This window comes from Hyperolius riggenbachi, chromosome 11 (genome assembly GCF_040937935.1).
Source record: "Hyperolius riggenbachi isolate aHypRig1 chromosome 11, aHypRig1.pri, whole genome shotgun sequence".
NCBI lineage: Eukaryota > Metazoa > Chordata > Amphibia > Anura > Hyperoliidae > Hyperolius > Hyperolius riggenbachi.
In genome coordinates this window covers 94,199,883-94,222,261 of record NC_090656.1, presented here as the reverse complement: position 1 = coordinate 94,222,261, position 22,379 = coordinate 94,199,883, and the positions used below count along the sequence as shown (strand labels likewise).

At 45.4% G+C, this 22,379-nt stretch overlaps 1 protein-coding gene across 1 annotated transcript in view; it reads left to right on the top strand.

Annotated features, from left to right (window-relative positions):
• Positions 1-1,579: 1,579 nt before the first annotated feature.
• The window catches only part of FSHB (follicle stimulating hormone subunit beta), a 61,578-nt gene continuing 40,778 nt past the window's right edge, over positions 1,580-22,379 (top strand). Inside the window, exons 1-2 of the mRNA XM_068260187.1 lie at positions 1,580-1,624; positions 6,291-6,379. The gene's annotated coding sequence lies outside the window, so the exon portion shown is untranslated. The remainder of the gene's footprint in view (positions 1,625-6,290; positions 6,380-22,379) is intronic.

Sequence of the window (22,379 nt, the reverse complement as noted above, 5' to 3'; positions counted from 1 at the left end):
AAGGTTGCAAGGCATCATTTCCTAGGCCTGGCGCTTCCATAAAAGCAAACAGGGCAATTTCCCCAGGCCCTCAGATCCTGTAGGGACTTCCAAGGTGTGTGTCCCCTCCCCTCCAGCCTAGTGACTCCATACATGTCTTCAAGGGAATGAGGAAGAGAGGCGCCGTGGGGAGAAGTCCAGAGTGTAGAACATGGTGCAACTTCCTGTGTCCTGCCTGGATTAGGTAAGACCCCAATGTGTGTACACTCTGGATTTGAAAGGGAAAGGAGGAGGGGAATAATGGGGTCCCCAAAAATGGTTTTGGGGACATATGATGGACGCCTAATGATTTTGTGTGGCTGGGAGTGTGGTGTGATGGGTAATGGGAGTCGGCTTGGAAGCTGCAGGGGGCATTGCTAGGGGGCCCCCAAGTTATTTTTCCCTGGGGCCCTATTGTTGCTAAAACTGGTCCTGCCTAGGCTAGAGTCCTGTACTCACTACACGATTTTCACATGGATTTTTCTGACAACCGCAAATTTTTGAGTGACAATGGTTTCTGCAATCTTGCAACGCGGGTACAGATGTGCGATTAAGCAAATGACATTTTGTGACGTGCGGTGATAATGACTGTCATGGGCGGATCAGTTCCCCGATAATTCCCGTGCAAAATGCCGTGATGGTTTGAACTCTGGTTCGCGACCGTCGCGTTCCATTGCATGACCTCGTGTGTTGCCGTGGGCAGGAAGATGGACCGGAGAACCTTGTTCATCGGGAGGCATAACTGTGAGGTTCCCCGATCCATTGTCAGGTGAGTATTTAGCTTAAGCCTCAGGTCATAGTTACCGTATATAGCAATATATAGATACAGTGGGATGCAAAAGTTTGGGCAACCTTGTTAATCGTCATGATTTTCCTGTATAAATCGTTGGTTGTTACGATAAAAAAAATCTGTTAAATATATCATATAGGAGACACACACAGTGATACTTGAGAAGTGAAATGAAGTTTATTGGATTTACAGAAAGTGTGCAATAATTGTTAAAATAAAATTAGGCAGGTGCATAAATTTGGGCAGTTATTTTATTGATTCCAAAACCTTTAGAACTAATTATTGGAACTCAAATTGGCTTGGTAAGCTCAGTGACCTCTGACCTACATACACAGGGGAATCCAATTATGAGAAAGAGTATTTAAGGGGTCAATTGTAAGTTTCCCTCCTCTTTAAATTTTTTCTGAAGAGTAGCAACATGGGGGTCTCAAAACAACTCTCAAATGACCTGAAGATAAAGATTACTCACCATCATGGTTTAGGGGTAGGATACACAAAGCTGTCTCAGAGATTTCAGCTGTCTGTTTCCACAATTAGGAACATATTGAGGAAATGGAAGACCACAGGCTCAGTTCAAGTTAAGGCTCGAAGTTGCAGACCAAGAAAAATCTCGGATAGACAGAAGCGACGAATGGAGAGAACAGTCAGATTTAACCCACAGACCAGCACCAAAGACCTACAACATCATCTTGCTGCAGATGGAGTCACTGTGCATCGTTCAACCACTTGACGCACTTTACACAAGGAGATGCTGTATGCGAGAGTGATGCAGAGGAAGCCTTTTCTCTGCCCACAGAACAAACAGAGCCACTTGAGGTATGCTAAAGCACATTTAGACAAGCCAGCTTCATTTTGGAATAAGGACTGATGAAACTAAAATTGAGTTATTTGGGGGTGTTATGCATAGAGGAAAAAGAACACAGCATTTCAAGAAAAACACTTGCTACCTACAGTAAAATATGGTGGTGGTTCCATCATGCTGTGTTGCTGTGTGGCCAGTGCAGGGACTGGGAATCTTGTCAACGTTGAGGGACACGTGGATTTCACTCAGTATCAGCAGATTGTGGAGACCAATGACCAGGAATCAGTGACAAAGCTGAAGCTGCGCAGGGGCTGGATCTTTCAACAAGACATCGACCCTAAACACTGCTCAAAATCCACTAAGGCATTCATTGCAGAGGAACAAGCACAATGCTCTGGAATGGCGATCTCAGTCCCCAGACCTGAATATAATTGAAAATCTGTGGAGTGAGTAAAGGCTCGTACACGTGCTTGATTTTATGAAACGATGGGTCCGTCAGACCCTCCCGCTGGGCGGGTGTTCCAGCGACAGAACAGCGTGTGTACAGTCTGTCAGGCAGACTGATAAGGCTGTTTCTGAACGATCCACGCAGCCTGTACACACGCTGGACTGTCGCTGGAACGCCCGCCCAGCAGGAGGGTCTGACGGACTCGTCATTCCATAAAATCAAGCTTGTGTACGAGCCTTTAAAGAGACTCTGAAGGGAGAATAAATCTCGCTTCAGAGCTCATAGTTAGCAGGGGCATGTGTGCCCCTGCTAAACCGCCGCTATCGCGCAGCTAAACGGGGGTCCCTTCACCCCCAAACCCCCCCCCTGCAACACTTGGTCGCAGACTTGGTCGCTCCTGGAGGCAGGGCTAACGGCTGCAGCCCTGCCTCCAGTCGCATCTATCAGCGGCGCATCGCCGCCTCTCCCCCACCCCTCTCAGTGAAGGAAGACTGAGAGGGGTGGGGGAGAGGGGGAGATACGCGCTGACAGACGTGCGTGGGGCAGGGCTGCGGCGGTTAGCCCTGCCCCAACCAGGAAGCGCTCCTCCGCTGCACCGAGGGGATTTGGGGGTGAAAGGACCCCCGTTTAGCGGCGCGATAGTGGCGGTTTAGCAGGGGCACACATGCCCCTGCTATCTATGAGGTCTGAAGCGAGATTTATTCTCGCTTCAGACTCTCTTTAAAGAGAGCTGTCCATGCTCGGAAGCCATCAAACCTGAATGAACTAGAGATGTTTTGTAAAGAGGAATGGTCCAAAATACCTTCAAGCAGAATCCAGACTATCATTGGAACCTACAGGAAGCGTTTAGAGGCTGTAATTTCTGCAAAAGGAGGATATTACTACTAAATATTGATTTCATTTCTTTTTTGTGGTGCCCAAATGTATGCACCTGCCTAATTTTGTTTAAACAATTATTGCACACTTTCTGTAAATCCAATAAACTTAATTTCACTTCTCAAATATCACTATGTTGGTGTCTCCTGTATGATATATTTAACTGACATTTTTTTATCGTAACAACCGACGATTTATACAGGAAAATCATGACAATTAACAAGGTTGCCCAAACTTTTGCATCCCTCTGTATAAAAAATGTGTTGATGCTGAAACCAGGGTAATTCATGTAAAATTTGGTATCATGAATAATGCGTTCTGGAATTTTGAAGAAGAGGGGTATGTTTTATGTTGCACTGTATATCATTGCAGGTTCTCTTTAAATGAGTATTATCATGCAAATTGACCATGACCAGTACATTGACATGGAAGTTTCATTCCACAATTCATTTAACGTGCTCAAAGCACACAACTATACATCGTCCCAAGTATTCAAATTGGCTGTAATGGCCATAGCTGGATTTCAGCTATGTCTGGGCAAAGAAATATGTTAAAATTCCAGGCACTTTTTATTTCTGTGATATGACAAAAAAAATCTGGATTTAATTTATTAAGAGCTTGCAGTTGTAATTATTATTAAAGTACAATCATAACTCCCGCTCTCCCTTTTGTTTTACACAGAGTAGGCTAAGAATATACATTTGCATTTCAATGTTTTTTGATGACCTGAGGCTGATTACTAATTAGCAAGTGCCTTGGAGCAGAGTGACCATTGTTAATGCATAGTCCAAATAGATTACAAATGAATAGAAGTCAAAAGGACAGGAAGTTATTATTCATTAATGTTAAGCGGAATTGTTCACCAAAACTGGAATTTGTATTGAATTGGGTGAGGTTATTTTTGTTCCTGGGAGCAGAACCATGGAACTGGTTAAAGGTTTAGTTCATTAAAGGGAATCTATACAAGAGCTCATAGACTTTGTATGTGCTAGTGTCTTAGGGTGCCATATTTTTAACCTTTTTAATAAAACATTTTACCATCAACATGCCTCAGTCAACTGTTACTTCCTTTATTGTAAAGTGAAAATAAAAACTGAAGCCAAGTACATACTGGGAGGCAGTTTACAGGTCCTCCACTAGATGGTGATATGTACAGATTTATATAGAAGGCTTCCCAGCGTTTTTAGGCACAACCACCTGGTGTAAAACACTACCAAACAATTGAAAAAATGCCTAGATGGATGCACAACAATGCATAAATTGGCGTATTTTACAATTGGAGGGGGTTTATGCTTTATACTAGGAACAGCATTTAACACTACATGGAAGGATGGACTGTAGGGATGGGCTGGAAGGACAGACAGGAAGGACAGACTGGAGGGATAGACTGGCAGGACAGGCTGGAAGGATGGATTGGCAGGGTGGACTAGAAGGATGGACTGAAGGGACTGACTGGCAGGATGGACAGGAAGGACAGACTGGAGGGATGGACTTGCAGGACAGGCTGGGGGGATGGACTAGCAGGATGGATAGAGTAGAGGGACAGACTGGAAGAGTGGACTGGCAGGGTGGACAGGAATGATGGACTAACAGGAAAGACGGACTCGCTCGCTCGCATGTTCCCTGCAGATAGACTGAGCAGGGATTTGTTACTCACAAGAAAAAAGATAAATAAACATGTGTACAGTGCAGCAATCTACCTCAGCGCTGTACAAAGGACAGCATTGTCACTTAATTGTCCTCAGGAGTGACTCACAATCTAATCCATGTTATGCCTATGTATGTATTATGCAGTGTATGTATCCCGATCTAGGACTAATTGTGTGTGTGTGTGTGTGGGGGGGGGGGGGGGATAAATAAGGGTTTAAAAAAAAGAAAGATCTTTTTTGATTAATAAAAAAATGAAAATAGTATCAATCAGATACCACTTGCAGAAAGCTCTGTGTAACGATAGGTGTCAGCAACCAGAGAGAATCTGATTCTTGCCGATCTGCAGTATCCCCAAGAATACAGATATACCTGATTATTGAGGATCTGCAGAATCGCCAATAATCCAAGTATAACTAACCTCTAAACACCTGAAGCGTGTAAGTGTTTGGTGTAACAGTAGGATTTGGACCACCGGGATAGCAGGTGGTCCAATAAGTAGAGAAAGACTCTACTGCAGTCAAGGGCTCCAGGAGGGGGAGTCCCTGACTGGTTTTGCAGCAAGGCCCCCTCTGAAGAGCAGGGGACCCCTGCAGGAGGACTGAGCACCCAAGGGGTGGGTGACAGCCAGAAGGTCGGGCAGGCCGGGTCAGCAACACACAGACAGACAAAGTACAGAGACAGGAGACTGATTCGGTAACCAGGGACAGGCAGGGTCGGCAACAGTAGATCAGATGTGCGAAGGTACCGAATCAGAAAGCAGAAGAGAAGTCAAGAGAGCTACAATTCATAAACAGATATCCAATAATGCCTAGTCTAGAGTGTGAGGTCCGTGGTCCCACACCCAGGAACTGGTCTAAGAAATAACACAGATGATATACAGTATTCCTAGTCTGGGGTGTGAGGTCCGTGGTCTCTACACCCTGGAACTGGTCTAAGGAATAACACAGATGATACACAGTATTCCTAGTCTGGGGTGTGAGGTCCGTGGTCTCTACACCCTGGAACTGGTCTAATGAATAACACAGATAATAATACAGTGAACTGGCTAAGTGTGGATTCCCAGGTCCACCTTGTTCCACCACACTGAAGGATCTGACTAAGGTCTGAATGCTAACACATAGGTATTCACAACGCCAGACAACCAGCAACTGAACGGCAAGAGATATATATAGCAAAGCACTCCACAGCGCCGTCCACCTCCTATCAACCAATGACCTGCTGAGCTGGGATCAGCTGACCACCTCGATCAGCTGACCCTTCTCCTATTGGCATAAAGAGCCTGTCTCGCGGTGCGGGCGCGTGTAGCTCTCCATCTGTGTGCACTACTAGGTCCAGACAAACTAGACGCATGTTGCTGCGGGGAAACCGCCGCTCTGTACGCGGAAACCACCGCTTCACTGTCAGAACGCGCGGTGGTTTCTCCGCAATCCATCACACTCTGTTGGTATGAAGGAAAGGGGGTAAAATTAATTTGGGTGCTACGTTGTATGACCGAGCAGTAAACTGTTCAAGCTGTGAAGTGCTGAATTGTAAAAAATTGACTGGTAACTAGCGGGGTATAAACCACTGGTCCTCAAGAGGTTAATAAGTTTATTTTAGACATTTTAATGTAATACTCAAGATGTATACTAGACCCTTGCTTGATGGATTTTAGTAAGTTGCAGGCAAATATTTCACGAAAATTAATGGAACCACTTTTTGCACAGGAATCCTGCAGAAATTGAACGTCAGGGAGGTACAATAACCCTGACCTTCGTGTCAGTGATGTGACCCCACTGCATACAGACCCACATTTGTGAGTATGCTTATTGAGTGATTATTTGCTCTATTATTATCTATTATTACATTATATTCAAATACTACGCTATACAGGTTCTCAGTCTTTCTTTTTTCTGTTTTGTATCCCTTTAAGTATGAGCACACCTAGTAAATAAAATGAAGGCTTTATTAGAAAATGGTTTGTTTTATAGCTCTCTCCATTAATTCTTGTCTTCAGCAGCCAGAATTTACTGTCATGGTCGCTCTTTTTCCCATGGTGACACTTGGTGCCAGAAGATCCTAATCCATTGTCACCCTTCTCCACTGACCTACTGGTCAACATCATGCTACTTGGCATCCGGGGATGTCTCATGGGCATTTACTGCTGTCAGTGTTGAAGACACATCCATCCTGCGCTCTTAGATTTCCCTAATACTGACTGACAGCTGGGATTACATAGAACAGCAGCTTATTAAAACATCACTCATGCATGCAGAGAGAGAGACCAGGAATCATGCTATCTGTAATTCTGATGGATGATAGCACAATAGCAAAAGCTAACATGTAAGCACTGCTTGACCTCTTATACTTATAGGTGATGCTAGTACCAACCAAATTGCTTAATCTCTTTCCAGTGAGGGTGGAAGGATGTAAAAATTACTTTAAACTGACCTAGAATTCTTCTTTAACTAATTTAGGACCGGGGCCTCTGGTTTTTAATTTTAACACTTCCTGATCACTTGATTGGCTCATAGTGATCAGTAGGTCAGGAGCCAATGAAATGGCTCATGTAAAAGGGGGTATCAGCTACTGATTGGGATTAAGTTCAATTCTTGGTCGGAATTTCTCTTTAAGGAATGCAGACTTGTCAGTAGCAGATACATAAAGGGAAAAAAACGACATTTTTTTTTACTTGTTCGCCAATTATCTCTACAAATTTTAGCATTATATTTCCCTTTATGAGTTCTAAATATTAGTATCATATATATTCCAAAATTGTCATCCCTTCTAAGACTTCTCTGCTGTATTATTTATCTGAACTGTTAAAAAGTTCCACAGATTTTACATCCTAAATGTTGCCATTGCATGCCTTTCCATATTGGAGGGGGGCTGTAAAACATTATTCCCAGTGCAGAAGTACGTAACACAAAGGATGCGGGAGAAAGAAAGTAGGAAATATACAGGAAAACAAAAAGCAATTGAACAAACTGGCACCTTGACAACCATGCTTAGTGCTGGTCATGACCAAGTACTTGAAAACCCCATTGCTCAGTAAGTGAGTAGATTTGGCAGGTGTAAGAACTTATGGGGGAGGCCTTAAAGAGAAACTCCGACAAAGAATTGAACTTTATCCCAATCAGTAGCTGATACCCCCTTTTACATGAGAAATCTATTCCTTTTCACAAACAGACCATCAGGGGGCGCTGTATGACTGATATTGTGATGAAACCCCTCCCACAAGAAGCTCTGAGTACCGAGGTACTTCTGGCAGTTTCTTGTCTGTGAATCCTGTTACATTGTTTCCAACTGCCAGAACAGCAAGCAGCAGCTACATCACTTGCCAGCAGTAAAAATGTCACCATGTAATAAATGTCAGAATATATATCGGGGATTTAAAATATTTTACAATGGGCAAAGACTGACTAAATCATTTATACATAATTATTGTAAAAATGAAGCATTTTTTTTATTACATTATTTTCACTGGAGTTCATCTTTAAAGGAAAGCTTAAGAGACATGTGACATGATGAGATAGACGTGTGTATGTACAGTGTAAAGCACACAAATAAATATGTTGTGATGCTTTTCTTCCTTCTCTGCCTGAGAGAGTCAATATTCAGCTATGCAACTGACAGTTTTTTCTCCAGTCAGGACCCAGTCGGACTATAGTATCCCTCACTGATAAGGAATAACAGCCATAAAATACTTTCCTGACAGAGAACTGGGCTTCTGAGAGCAGGGGACAGATAGTTCATATATTTTAGCACTCTGAGACACAGGACAGACTGTTTCATTCATCTGAGACAAAGCAATAAACTAACTTTTTAAAGTTTTTAAACATAACATAAAACTGTTAATATTTTCACTTAAGTTTCACTTTAACATATCCCTGGAAATTTGGGCTACTTAACCAGGTCTAGTGAATTCCAATCCTTTTCTAGGGCCCAATGAGACAGCTTGAACTGATAGAACAAATCAGATGTACTATCCTGATAGCCATTTGATAAGAAAAAGTGTTACGAATGATCTGAGGCACATCAGGTACTTTCAGGGTCTCCTGTTTTAGAGTCTTACGTAACTGGAGATGTTGTCTCTAATATTTACCACATGAAAGTCATTGCATATATTAGAAGGGTAAGCAGTTCCCATCCTGGTGTCTGAGGATTGGGGATTTCCATAATCTTGCAAAAGTGTAACGATTGTGGAATTCTGTGGAACCCAGCAAAAGGTGCAATGCACCTGTAGAGGGAAATTCCTGTCGGCAGGTGGAGATGTGGAGTGCAGAGGAACAGCTCCTCTGCCCTGCCACAGACGCCAGACAGGAATTGTACGAAGGGAAGAAACGCAGGGCAAGATAGCCCTGAAAGAGAGAGATCAAAGCGACAGAGGGTATGTGTGTCCACCAATCTAGTCGCCACCCTGCGACGATGAACACACAACCATGAAGATCAAGTGAGAAGGCAATCGCAAGAGATGGTGATTGCTAACAGTGACACAAGACCGAATAAGCACAGATGAGGAAAGTATGTATGTCCACCAATCTAGCCGCCAACCTGCGACGGTGGACACACAACAGAGGAAACCAAGTGAGAACGCAATCGCAAGGGAAGTGATTGCGAATGAGGATGAGCACAGGGACAGAATGTATGTATGTGCACCAATCTAGTCGCCAACCCGCGACGGTGCACACACAACAGCAGAAACAAACTAGGAAAGCAATCGCGAGAGAGGCGATTGCCAGAGGTGACACAAAGCTTAGGCAAGACAGGGGAGGAGAGTAGCAAAGGCACAGCAAATCATACAATGGGAAGATAAGGAAAATAACAAACGCTAACTAAACGTGAACACCGCACTCATTCGCAACAGCGAACGCGTTTACTGCGCGGTCTCCGCGTGTTAAGCACAACAGAGACAAGCACGCCTAACTAATCCCCGCCACCCAAACATGAAACAGAGAACGCGAGCGCTTGCTTAACGGTTACCTCACCGAGGCTACAGCAAGCGTTCGTCTCAGACAAGACAGACAGATGAACGGGAAACAGGATAGGAAAGATCCACTGCTCTTTCCGCCAGAGCGAGTGCGATCCAGGTAAAGTAACAGAGCTAGCAGGATCCACTGCTCTTACCGCCAGAGCGAGTGCGATCCAAGTATCGAAACAGGGTGGTGAGATAGCTGGTAGCAACCGCTGCTCCAGCTATACTCCAAGAAGCAGATTAGAAGGATCCACAGCCGCTACCGCTAGAGGCTAGCGCGATCTGAGCAAGACAAACAAAGGAGATAGCTGGTAGCAACCGCTGCTCCAGCTATACTCCAAGACAGACAGAACGATTTCCTGACGACCACCGTTGGCGACAGGACAATCGCAACAGAGAGGCAATACAGACAAAACAGATAAGCAGGCTAACTGCACTAGAGAAGCTGCCTAGTGCAGTCCCCAGAATTGCTCTAACTAACTATAACAATCCAACAGGCAAGGCTTAAACTCCAGGAGTGATTTAACAAACCGTTATGACCAGCAAAGCATTGTGGGTGATCCCAACCTTTATACTGCCAGCAGCTAGATGATTTGCATAACCAATGTATACAAATCCCTCAGCAGCACAGTAGGTCTGGAACTTGCAAGACAAAGCCAGGTCTCTTATCCAGAGACCTGCATCAGACATAAGGAATAGTCAAACAGCTGGCTGCCTGTGCAGCCAGCTGAGCGGATCATTACAAAAAGTCTCCAATATCTGTAGACCTCTGATCTCCTATTTCTTCTTCTGGATAGTGTGGATGAAAACGCCTATCTGTACATCATTGTGTGCTAGTATAACACAGATATTAACAGATCTGGAAAAATTGGAAACTGCGTCATCACTCGCTAGTTGCCTCATATTTCTATCTATCTACATAATTGATTTCTTGAGAAGTAATATGACTTTCATGGGACCTGTGGTTAGCCTTCTGAGTCCAAAGACCTGTACCCATGACACAATTATTGTCACAATATTATGTAACATTGTGCAGCTAAAAGCAGTTAAACAAGGGTTTTTTTCTAGCTTTTTTTTTGTCACTCAAGGCAAGAAGTCCTGTCACTGTGTCACCTCCCCCCCCCCCCAAAAAAAAAAAAACACACACACACACACACCAGAGAATATAAATCATTTGCTGTATAGGGTGGATGAATAATACAGGGAGTCACAAAATATACAAACAACCCACTGATCCGTTGCATTTAGTTGCACACTATCCTGACCTGCACTATCCCAGCTTAGTGTGTTAATGCAGAGTATAGTGCAGCAAAAGCTGTGCTCTCACCTCTCCTCTGGAGTCCAGTGCTGTGCTTCCCACTGTCTACTCACCACTCACCCTAGTGCCCATTATCTCCAATGGCATGTAGTGTGATTACACACTGCATGAGGAGAATTAGCACTAGAGGGAGCAGAAAACAGAAAGGAGGATCACACAGGCACGGCACTGGACTCCAGAGGGGAGGTTGGAGCACAGCTTCTGCTGCACTATACTCTGCCTTTACACACTGGAGTGGGGAGTGCAGGAGGGTGTTGGGAACAGATAGTGGAACAAGGGGATAGAGGGAGGCACAAAGGGAGACAGAAGGAGGCACAGTGGCACAGAGGGAAACACAGAGGGATGCACACAGAGACAAATCATCCATAGGAAAACTTAGCCAGGGCGCCAGGAGAGAGTCTACGTGTCCAGTTTATGCTAACCCCAAACAAATCTTACCAAAAAAGCTAGATGGCCATCAAGGGTGGGCCCGCAGTCGTTGCTTGCCTAGGGTGCCATGTCACCCTAATCTATCTCTGGTCACACAAGGAGGCAGAGGTGGCACAGGGTGACTGAAGGTGGCACAATGAGACAAAGGGAAGCACAAAGGGAGACCGAAGAAGGCACAAAGGGAGACAGAAGGAATCACAGAAGGACAGAGGGACACACAGGGGGCAGAGGTGGCACAGGGGGACTGAAGGGGGCACAAGGAGACAGAAGAAGGCACAAGGGGAAAGAGGAAGGTACAAACACCTGTGGAGGTGTGGCTTCATTTGGGAAGCATGGCTTAGTTCAGGGTGGGGCTCAATAAGGGGCATGGCACCCCCAAGGACCATTGGCACACCAGGCAGTGGCCTGGAATGCCTATGCCTAAAAACGCCCATGCCACAACGGATCCCATTGTTAACTATCATTCCAATCCCCATAGTTCCCACGCTAATTATTGCGATCGTTTGAAGTCTCGTTCGCGCCCGCCCGTCACTTTAATGCGCAGTACACGATTTCAGAAGATGAATCTGCTGTATGCTGTTATGAAACCCCACCCTTCGAGTGATGCTTGGCCTAGGTGGTTTAGCTATGTGGAATTTTTTCCCCAGAGAATTCTGGGAGACCAGATACTATTTTTGACTGGCTACGGAACATTGAGTATATAAACATTCTGTAGTGATGCACCTGACAGCGCTAAAGATGTCTCCTCCTGTGACTAATTTCATAATGTAAGTCAGGGAGAGGGTGAGGAAAGGGCAAACAATGACTAAATAATTTGTATGGAATATTGTAAAACATTTTTTAAAACATCATAGCAATTTTATTAATTGCCATTTTAACTACAGTTCCTCTTCAATAAGCAGAGGGGAGAATGTGACTTTGTATTGTTTTTCTTTTATTTATTTAAATAATGAGTCTTTTGTAATAAGTAAGCACAAAAAGGTAAGCCATTCATATCCATCCTGAAAGTCGAGCTGCTGTGTAGTGCTATTCCTATCTCTGCCTTGGTTCCTCTTTCTCCTCCTGGGAGCCATTGCTTGGGCAGCCCACAGGAAAAGACTTCAGAATCCGTAAGCTTTCTAAGTGGCTGGGGCTGTTCCCTGAGTTACCTGCACAGCTGCTGCATCTCACAGGGAGCTGTTAGCCAATACCTGGCTTCTAGCGTAGCAGCTGCAGCATCCAATTTAACCCTTTTCATCAGAGTTCAGCAGAGAGCAACAATTCCTAACCAAAAATGAAGAAAGGCCCTTCACAAAAAAGAATATCCGGAATATTAAACCATATTTTCATTTTGGTAAAATAGTGTAACCACTAAAAATTGCTAGAAACTTATATCAGCGCTCATTGGCGCTGATTCCCAGTGCAAGTTTTACATTGGGCCAGGCCCGGATTTACATCACAGGAGTATATAGGCACAGATGTCCGGCTGCTGGCACCCTAGACTTTGCCCTCTATGAACCTACAAACCCAAACTGCACCGCAAGTGTGTTGGCAGGCCAAGCTGTCTCTTTTCCCTTAGTTCTCTTGCCTGTCATAGGTAGCTACAGGTGCCCCTTAATATTAGGTAGCCAGAGCTATCCTCAGTATTAAAGAGAATCTGTAACGTCAAAACGTCCCCTGGGGGGTACTCACCTCGGGTGGGGGAAGCCTCAGGATCCTAATGAGGCTTCCCACGCCGTCCTCCGTCCCTCAGGGGTCTCGCTGCGGCCCTCCGTACAAGATGACGTCATTATTTACCTTCCCGACTCCTACGCAGGCGCTCTGACGGCTGTCGGCTCCGAAGTAGGCGGAAATACCCGATCGCCGTCGGGTCTGCTCTACTGCACAGGCGCAAGTCTCCGGCACCTGCGCAGTAGAGCAGACCCGACTGAGATCGGGTATTCCCGTCTACTTCGGAGCCGAAAGCAGCCACAGCGCCCCCCGCTGGAGCCTACAAAGGTAAATATTGAATTGACAGTCGGGTCTGTCGGCGGCTGTTCGGAGGGCTGCAGCGAGACCCCCGTGGGACAGAGGCTGGCGTGGGAAGCCTCATTAGGGTCCCGAGGCTTCCCCCACCCGAGGTGAGTACCCCCCAGGGGATATTTTTTGATGTTACAGTGTCTCTTTAAGTAGCAAGAGGTGCCCCTGACTGAAGGGAGACCTGGTCAGTGGAATGCTTAGATCCAGGTGAGTAACCTCTCATTTATACTCTGCTCGGCAAGGTGGGAGGGAAGCACCTGGGGAGGGGAGTGAGCTGCCTTTCCATCATCAGGCGACTGTAGGCACGTGCCTCCAGTGCCTTATGGTAAATCTGGCCCTGCATTGGGCCCCCTCAAGCACTCTATGCATAACAATTGATATGGAGCCCCAAAACCTGACAGATTCAGAATCAGCGGTGTAAAAAGGGGAGGAGAACAGTCTATTAATGGTTACAGCTAATCAAAGCATATATAGAAGTGATCATAACCCAGCAGAGAACCAATAAAGAGATAATAAAGCGGTTGAAGCAGGGCCCCGTGTGGGCCCCTCTGGCCCAGGGGTCCTGGTGCGGTCACTACCTCTGCATCCCCTAATGCTACGTCACTGTCAGTGCTGCATGTATTTCCCTATGGTGTGAGACCTATGGAAGCTGCCATATTTATTTCCTTTTAAATAATACCAGTTACCTGGCAGTCCTGCCGATCTTTCTGGTCAGTAGGGTCTAAAACCACACAGCTGAAACAAGCATGCAGATAATCTTTTCAGATTTGTCATAGTCATAGACACCTGATCTGCACGCTTGTTCAGGGTCTATGCCTACAACTATTAGAGGCAGAGGATTAGCAGGACAGCCAGGCAATGCTGAAATAAATGTGTCAGCCTCCATATCCCTCTCACCTCGAGTTCCCTTTAACCACTCTGCGATTGCCTCATGCCAACTGGTGGCCGCAGAGTGGCTCTCCGGGACCACCTAACGCCAATTGGCGTCAAGTCCTGGGGCAGAGATTAGCAGGAAATACGCGCGATTGTTCCCTACCGAGACGCGGAGCTCTGTGATCAGCCTGCAAGGCTGCGGTCACAGCTGGCAGGCTGTTAAGGAAAAAAAAAAACGTTAATTACTTTGTACAGTGCTGTGATCTAGTGCAGCGCTGTACTGGGGACAGCCCAGTCACTTGGCTGTCCCCGGGAATGGCAGGAAAAAAGATCCCTCTCATAGGTTGATGCCTACGACAGCCAATCATGCTTATTGGATCTTGAGGGGAGGGAGGGAAGTGGGAGTTAGAAAAAACAAACAAACAATCAATTTTTATTTTAAAAAAAAGAACATTAAAATTAATTTAAAAAAAAATACAAATCGCAGCAGCAATCAGATCCCACCAACAGATGCTCTGTTGGTGGGCAGAACAGAAGGCAAGATTAATTTGGCTGCTAAGTTCTTTGGCCGTGCAACAAACTGTTAAAGCTGCAGTGTGCTGAATTGTAAAAAATGGCCTGGTCACTAGGCGGGTGTAAGCCTGTGGTCCTTAGGAGGTTAAGGCCACTTCCTCGCAGGCAATGCTGGTGGCCATTGCAACGCCCAGCACTTGCGCTACTATGCGATTCTATCAGATGCAGTTGTGATTTCCACTAATTACAATGAATAGAAATCGCAAAGCATTTGCATATTTTTTTGTCAGCAACCATGCGTTGCATTTCGATGGTAAATCGCAACGCAAGTATGGAAACATCAGACAGTGCCGCTTATGCATTTTTGATGTCCCTGCGGAACAAATCACAGTGCGTTGTTGAAAATGCGATCGGCAATGCACAAGTAATGTTTGAAAAATTGATGTTTAATGATGGGCAAACTCCTTGGGGTGTGGTTCACTGGACTAACCTAACCGGTAAGCCGATTAGAAATCCTGACGCGAACACACAGCAAGTGTGCTCCTTCCCTCCCTACACAGATGGCTGACTGTTGGCTGGAATAGTGTGAAAATCATGTTGTGTGGTTTGGTATGCAAATATTGAACCGATAATGCTGTATTTGGAAGCACGTGAGGTCTTGAATCTTCAAATACCCATGTGAAGGCGGGTTCACAAACCCATTCGTTCCCTTGAGCAACCAACCTAAATACGTGTTCATTTACAGCCAACAATGAGTTTCAAAAACAGACTGCAGCCAAAATGAATTGGTTTGGAGATGAATCTCAAAGAAAGAATAAATAACTAAGAGCCAAGTACACTAAGGGCTTGATGCACAAAGCGGCGCTAAGTGTTAGCGCCGCTGTGAAAAGCCTCTTAGTGCCCTATAAGTAGCTCTGCGCGCACTAACGGCAGCGCAGAGCTACTTCGCGCACAGCCCCGCTCAGTGCGCGCGCATCGCAGATAATAGTGCACAGTGCGGCATTATCGTCACACCCGCTGCCCTGTAAACGACGGAAACGGCGCATCGGGTGCCCCCGAAACGGCGCTTTGATGCGCTGCTGCAGCAGGCACCCACGCGCACTGAGCGGGACTGACAGTGATGTGTGGGCGCAAACTACTTAGTGCCGTGGTTTGCGCCCACTAAGTGATAGGGCTCACTAACCGGCTTAGCGCCAGTTAGTGAATCAAGCCCTAAATATATTTAAGTATGAATGAAAAACCAATAGAAAGAAGGTAGCGAAACACAGGGTAGGTGGGAAACACAAGCCCAACCCCACTTGGGTGTGTGAGGATCCCAGATTTACTTTAGCACTGCACAAAAAATCAAAAGCAAGGGGTGGGTCTAAAAACTCAACAACAACAACAATCTCACTAGGTCCTATCGACTTATACCTTGCTGGACGGCACTCACATTGTGCCCTACACACGTAGCAATTCCACACATCCACAAATTTGGGTCACACATCTTCAGCATACAGTCTCACTTTTATTTTACTATTAAAGTGTAAAATATTGGTATTAAATACTTTACTATGGATAAACCTAGCCCTACTTTCACACAGAATCCTCCCCCCACCGAAACCTAACCTTAAAGAGGAACTTCAGCCTAAACAAACATACTGTCATTAAGTTACATTAGCTATGTTAATTAAAATAGATAGGTAATATAATCTCTTACCCACCCTGTTTTACAAGAACAGGCAAATGTTTGATTTCATGAGTGCAGCCATCTTCTTGGTTGAAAAGAGGTGACAGCCGAGCATGAGACACAGTTCCAACTGTCCTGTGTGCTGATCACCCCTCCCAGTTGCTAGGCAACATGAATAACAACATAGGAAGTCCCATCATGCTTTGCACAGCATCAGGGGAAAAAAAGCCCGGGCAGTTTTCTTTGGTGGGTGGAGCTTAGCTAAAAATGCAGCTAAAAATGATGCTTTGGTAAGAAAAACAAAGTTCTGATGCTGTGAAACTGTTAAAGAAACACTAAGCCTTTTCAGTTCTGCTGAGTAGATTTTTAGTCCAGAGGTTCATGTTAAGCCCCAATCCCCCCCCCCCCCCCCCCCGCACATACTTCCCACCTGATGCCTAATCCTAAACACCTCTGCGCACAAACTACCTACCTGATGCCTAACACTAAACAACCCCCACATCAACTACCTACCTGACACCTAACCCTAAGCTCCCCACCTAACCGTAAATCCCTCCGGCACCAATCACCGCCAGTTCCACGGGCACCCAAATTACCGCTCCATGCCAATATTTAAATAGCCACCTACTGTATGGCGGCTCTAACTGGTGAAATATGTTTGAGAACAGAAAACGTGAATATGACTCTCTCTTGTGCTGTGTATTACACATGGCTATGTGTGTTGCATGGTGTTGCAGTTTCGCTTGTGAGGAGTGTATTATGCACTCTGTTTTCTTACATCACTTTCTAGCCGGAGATGTGGGTTTGACTTCAGAGACAGTTTTCTGAATGATAAAGCTTATGTAACTCAGGAACATGACGTTTTTAAAAGACCAAAATAAGAAACCCTATTTCTATCCGGCTCCCCATCCTCTGACACTTCCAATGACCCTGAAAATATTCAAGTATTGAGAACTATACCAATGTTACAAAGATATCACATAAGAGAGGCGCTGAGTGTCGTTTGTTTTGCTAGATGCTGTAACTCCTTTTTCTATTGCCTGAGGAAGCGGGCGCTGACCCGTGAAACGCGTTGCTTTGTTTTATCTGGAGTTCGTTAATAAATAGACTGAATGTACAGTCGTGTTGTGTCTGCTTGGAGGGGGTAAGTCCACCACTGCCTCCTCTAATTACCAAGTTTTGGCTTTTAAGCTCCTTTAAAACCCCTTTTATCCTTTTGGCGCCTCTGTTCTCTCTTATATAATATTGTATCCACCCTTGGTGGAGGGTTGCGACCCTTTCTACTATCTACAGAGAGTGACTTCTTATTCATGAGTGGGGTCAGGATAATCTCCCCACCTGCCTTTACAGTGGTTGCCTATTGGTGACCCATGTTTGTGAGTATAACAACTATTACTCTTTGTCATTACCCCCTTTGTCAATACATACTACACTATTGGGGCTCTTGGTGTTCCTCTGTTTATCTCGTTTACAAAGATATCAGTCCATTCCGATCACAGGGGAAGATGGATCTGCAGCTCAGCAGGAGAGATAATTTTTCCCTGTTGAGTTGCGAATCTGTCTTTCTCTATGTTCTGACTGCTGGGTTTGTGGATTATCCAGGGATCCTGCGCCGCAGGATGTGGATTTACTGAGGAAGAGCCGTATTCTCCTTCACATACAGCTATATCAATCCCTTCAATAAAAAAAACAAAAACTGGCCTACCGTGTTTTCCCCGAAAATAAGACACTCTTATATTAATTTTAGCCCTAAATAATGTGGTAGGTCTTATTTTCGGGGAGGGATCACAATTTTGTTCCCCAGTGGCAGCCCCCAGCCCAGTAAAGCCATTTCCTCCCTTCCCTGATATGACAGGTAGTCATAGCCGATGGGACCTTGTCCAGAACAGCAGCCCCAGCCCAGTAAAGCCCTTCCCTCCCTCTGCGGAATGGCGAGCGGAGCATTACAGCAGAGGAAACTCACCGGCCTCCGACGTATGATCGATAACTTCTCTCCTCAGCAGCGCCCGGGTTCCTCTGTTTGACAACGGCGGCTCATGTCATGCGGCGCGGATGTGCGTGCGTCACATGACGAGAGCCACCGTTGTCAAGGAGAGGAAGCTGGACGCTGCTGAGGAGAGACCTTAACGCTGGCACGTCAGAAGCCGGTGAGTTTATTCTGCTGTAATGCTCCGCTCGTCACTCTGCAGAGGGAGGGAGGAAGCAAAAAGAGGGGGACATTGCGCAGCCCAGCTACATCTTATTTTCAGAGGATGTCGTGATAGGTCTTATTTTCAGGGAGGGCTTACAATTTTGTTCCCCAGTGGCAGCCCACAGCCCAGTAAAGCCATTCCCTCCCTCCCTGATGTCCTGCAGGTAGTCATCGCCGAGGGGATACTGAGCAGAACGGCAGCCCCAGCCCAGTAAAGCCCTTCCCTCCCTCTGCAGAATGGCGAGCGGAGCATTACATCAGAGGAAACTCACCGGCTTCTGACGTAGGAGCGATAACTGTAATGCTCCGCTCGCCACTCTGCAGAGGGAGGGAGGAAGCGAAGGGGGGGGGGGCATTGCGCAGCCCAGCTAGGTCTAATTTTCAGAGGATGTCTTATATTTCAAGCTTGCTTGAAATATAAGATAGGCCTTATTTTCGGGGATGTTCTATTTTCTGGGAAATACGGTATATGTGGCTTCCTTAAAGAGAACCCAAGGTGAGAGGGATATTGAGGATGCCATATTTATTTCCTTTTAAACAATGCCAGTTACCAGGCTGTTCTGCTGATGGTGTCTCTAATACATTTAGATATAGACCCTAAACAAGCATGCAGGTCAGGTGCTCTAACTCACATGACTCAGGTTTCACCGGACTTGCCATATGCTTGCTTCACGGCTTTGACTCACACACTACTTATGCCAGAAGATCAACAGGGCTGCCAGGCAGCTGGCATTGTTTACAAGGAGAAAAATTAGGCAGCCTCTATATCATACCTCCCAACATTTTGAGATCAGAAAGAGGGACACTTAAGCCACACCCCCATCACAACCCTAGTCACGCATACCATAAAGATTTCCTTAGAAAAATATGTTGTTTTATAATACAAACCACACTGGTACTTTCTATCCTGGTTCATTTTTCTTCATAGTAGCATTTTAAAATTAGTGATATATCACTATGATGGGAATAACGTTTAGAGTCAAACATTTTTTTAGTAGAGAAATATATATATTTGCAAAGAAAGAGGGGCAAAGTCCTGAAAGAGGGACAAATGAGGAGGAAAGAGGGACAGAGGGACATGGCTCCCAAAGAGGGACTGTCCCTCTGAAAAAGGGACAGTTGGGAGCTATGCTATATCCCTCTCAACTCTGGTTCTTTTTATCTTCTTCAGTACTGTGGTTAGGCCCTTTTTTTAATAAAAAAAAAAATTCTGGTGCTGCAATCAGTTACCTAATGTGAGAAAAAAAAAGTCTGATACTTACCTATGGAGAAGGAGGCCCCTGGATCCAATTGAGCTTTCCCTGCCCCCTTTAGGTCCCCTTGTTCCAGCGCTGTCACCACCGTTACAGCTATTTGACCAACTGATCATATACACTTCCGTGAGCCCTTGGAAGCAGGGGTATAAGTTAAATCACTGGGCTCACTTCAAAACTTTGGATGGGGCCCGGGCCGCCTTCCCCTGCACACTGAATAGGGACTGTCTACAAATCATTGTCTGAAAAACTTTGTATGATTCCTTATCAGTGGCTGAGCAGATGCAGTCATTAGAACAATTGTGCAGAGAGCAGAAAGTTTTTTCTTTCTTTGCCCTTAGTTGTCAGTCTCTCAGGACAGGAAAAATAAACTTCTCCCCCCACGGGGCCCACTGTAGCTTCTGGGGCCCCCTGCAGCTGCATCCCTTGAAGGGTCTATTGTTACACCCCTACTTGGGAGGCTCCAGTAAGACTAATGTCTCCAAGTACTCCTAAAGACAGGCATCTTGCGCATACACAGCATGGAGCCACACATCTTCAGGAGCACTCAGGGACACAAGTGCTCCCAAAGCCTTCCAAGGGCTCCCAGAGGCGGCATAACTTCACAGCGGGGGAACTAGAACATTAATTGTGGTTTGCTTGCAAGTTGTATGCAATTTGGAATTGGGACAACCAAATGCACTTCCTGCTGACTGGTCTAATTCCAAGATGCATGCAAACTATATTAAATATGCATGCAAGAGGCTATGATTAGCCTCTCGTTGATCATCTCTATTCAATGTATCTTTGTATTGGCATAGCCAACTTTGTGTTGTTGATGCTTTTTGTGTCTATGCAAATTTGTGTCTATGCAAAAAGAAAAAAAATTTAAAAGAAAACATAAGCAATATATTTAATAGTTGTCACACAGAAAGTATTTACTGTATGTATGACGGCATCAAAAATTAGCAGATAATATACCCAGTTCCCTTCACTTCCTCTTGGGGGGCCGGAGGTGGACAAGGGTTCTTTGCTGGCCCCACCCTTCTTTTTGCAGTGTGCATCCCTGTTTCATAATCAATGTGTGCGTGTTTGACTGTCAGAAAGGGGGGTAAGTTCAATTTTCCTGATAACCCACAGCCCGTATGACAGGATGAAGGGTTGGTTCGCAAAGAGCCATGATTAAGAAATAGGGCTGAATCAGACTTAGCTAGAACACTAATTTAGGGCCAGTTCATGTGTATGCAGTGCCCCTGTCTCCACTGGAGGAGTGCGATGTGGCATATGTGCACCACTCATCCACCATGCTTTTAAACAACAGCACCTGCTATTTGTTAGTAACCACTGCAGCCATATTAGACCATAGTGACAAATATAATGAATACTTAAATGCACAATGCAATGTTTTACACAAATAGTGTTATAAGGGTTTTTACTGTTTTCCATTGGATCACTGACATGACATCCATCGTGGCTCTAATAACTGCCACTCGCCAGTGCAATTTGGGTGCAATTTAAATGCAGCCGAATGGCAGTGGTTGTCAAAAGCTGACACGCGGTGGTGTTACTGGGTGGCAGACTCATGTACAGCCGCATCCACCCGCTGTCCCCTCCATACACTTCTGCATCGGGAGATGCGGAAGTGACATGGACACCAGCGGAAGTGATGGGAAGCTGCACCGCATCACTTTCGCTAATGGAAAAGGGCACTAATCACTTGCACACTATTTTGTCATTTAGACTTTGCAACTGCTTTTCAGAAAATGCTGTTGAAAACACTGGATAGTGTACTGGTTAAGGGCACCACGTTTGACATGGGTGGCCACCAGGGTTCAAATCCTGGCTAGGGTCAGTGACTATTCAGTAAGGCATTCAAGGCAAGACTCCCTCACACTGCAGGGTGGCCTCTTGAGTGTGTCCCAGTGGCTGCAGCTCTTGAGCGCTTTGAGTCCAACAGGAGAAAAGTGCTATATAAATATTTGGATTTGGATTATTATAGTCCAAATGCAGGGAGTTCCTGACTTGTGAATGCCTGCCAATACGAACTTCCACCGCAATGTCAGGGACTCCCTGTACTGTGCCCATGCAGATGGGGACACAAAGGGGCATAGAGGACACAGGGAGATACCAGGTTTGGTATATATATATATATATATATATATATATATATATATATATATATATCCCCTGGTTTTTGTCCTTTAAACCTAGATGCGTCTTATGGTCAGGAGCATCTTAGAGTTATAGTTATAAATACAGCATTTAAGCTTCTGGATCCAGCAACAGCCATCTGATAGGTGAGAGCACCGCACACTCCCCTGCATGTATTCTGCCAAATGATGCTGGCTTGAGCTCCCCTTTAAACTACAAATAATCATCTCAGTCCTAGACAGAATCCCTCTACTAGTTGCAGTTTAAAGGTGGCCATACACTGGTCGATTTGCCATCAGATTCGACCAACAGATAGATCCCTCTCTGATCGAATCTGATCAGAGAGGGATCGTATGGCCACCTTTACTGCAAACAGATTGTGAACCGATTTCAGCCTGAAACCGTTCACAATCTGTTGTGGTGGTGCTGCTGCTGCTGCCCCCGCCCGCCCGCATACATTACCTGCT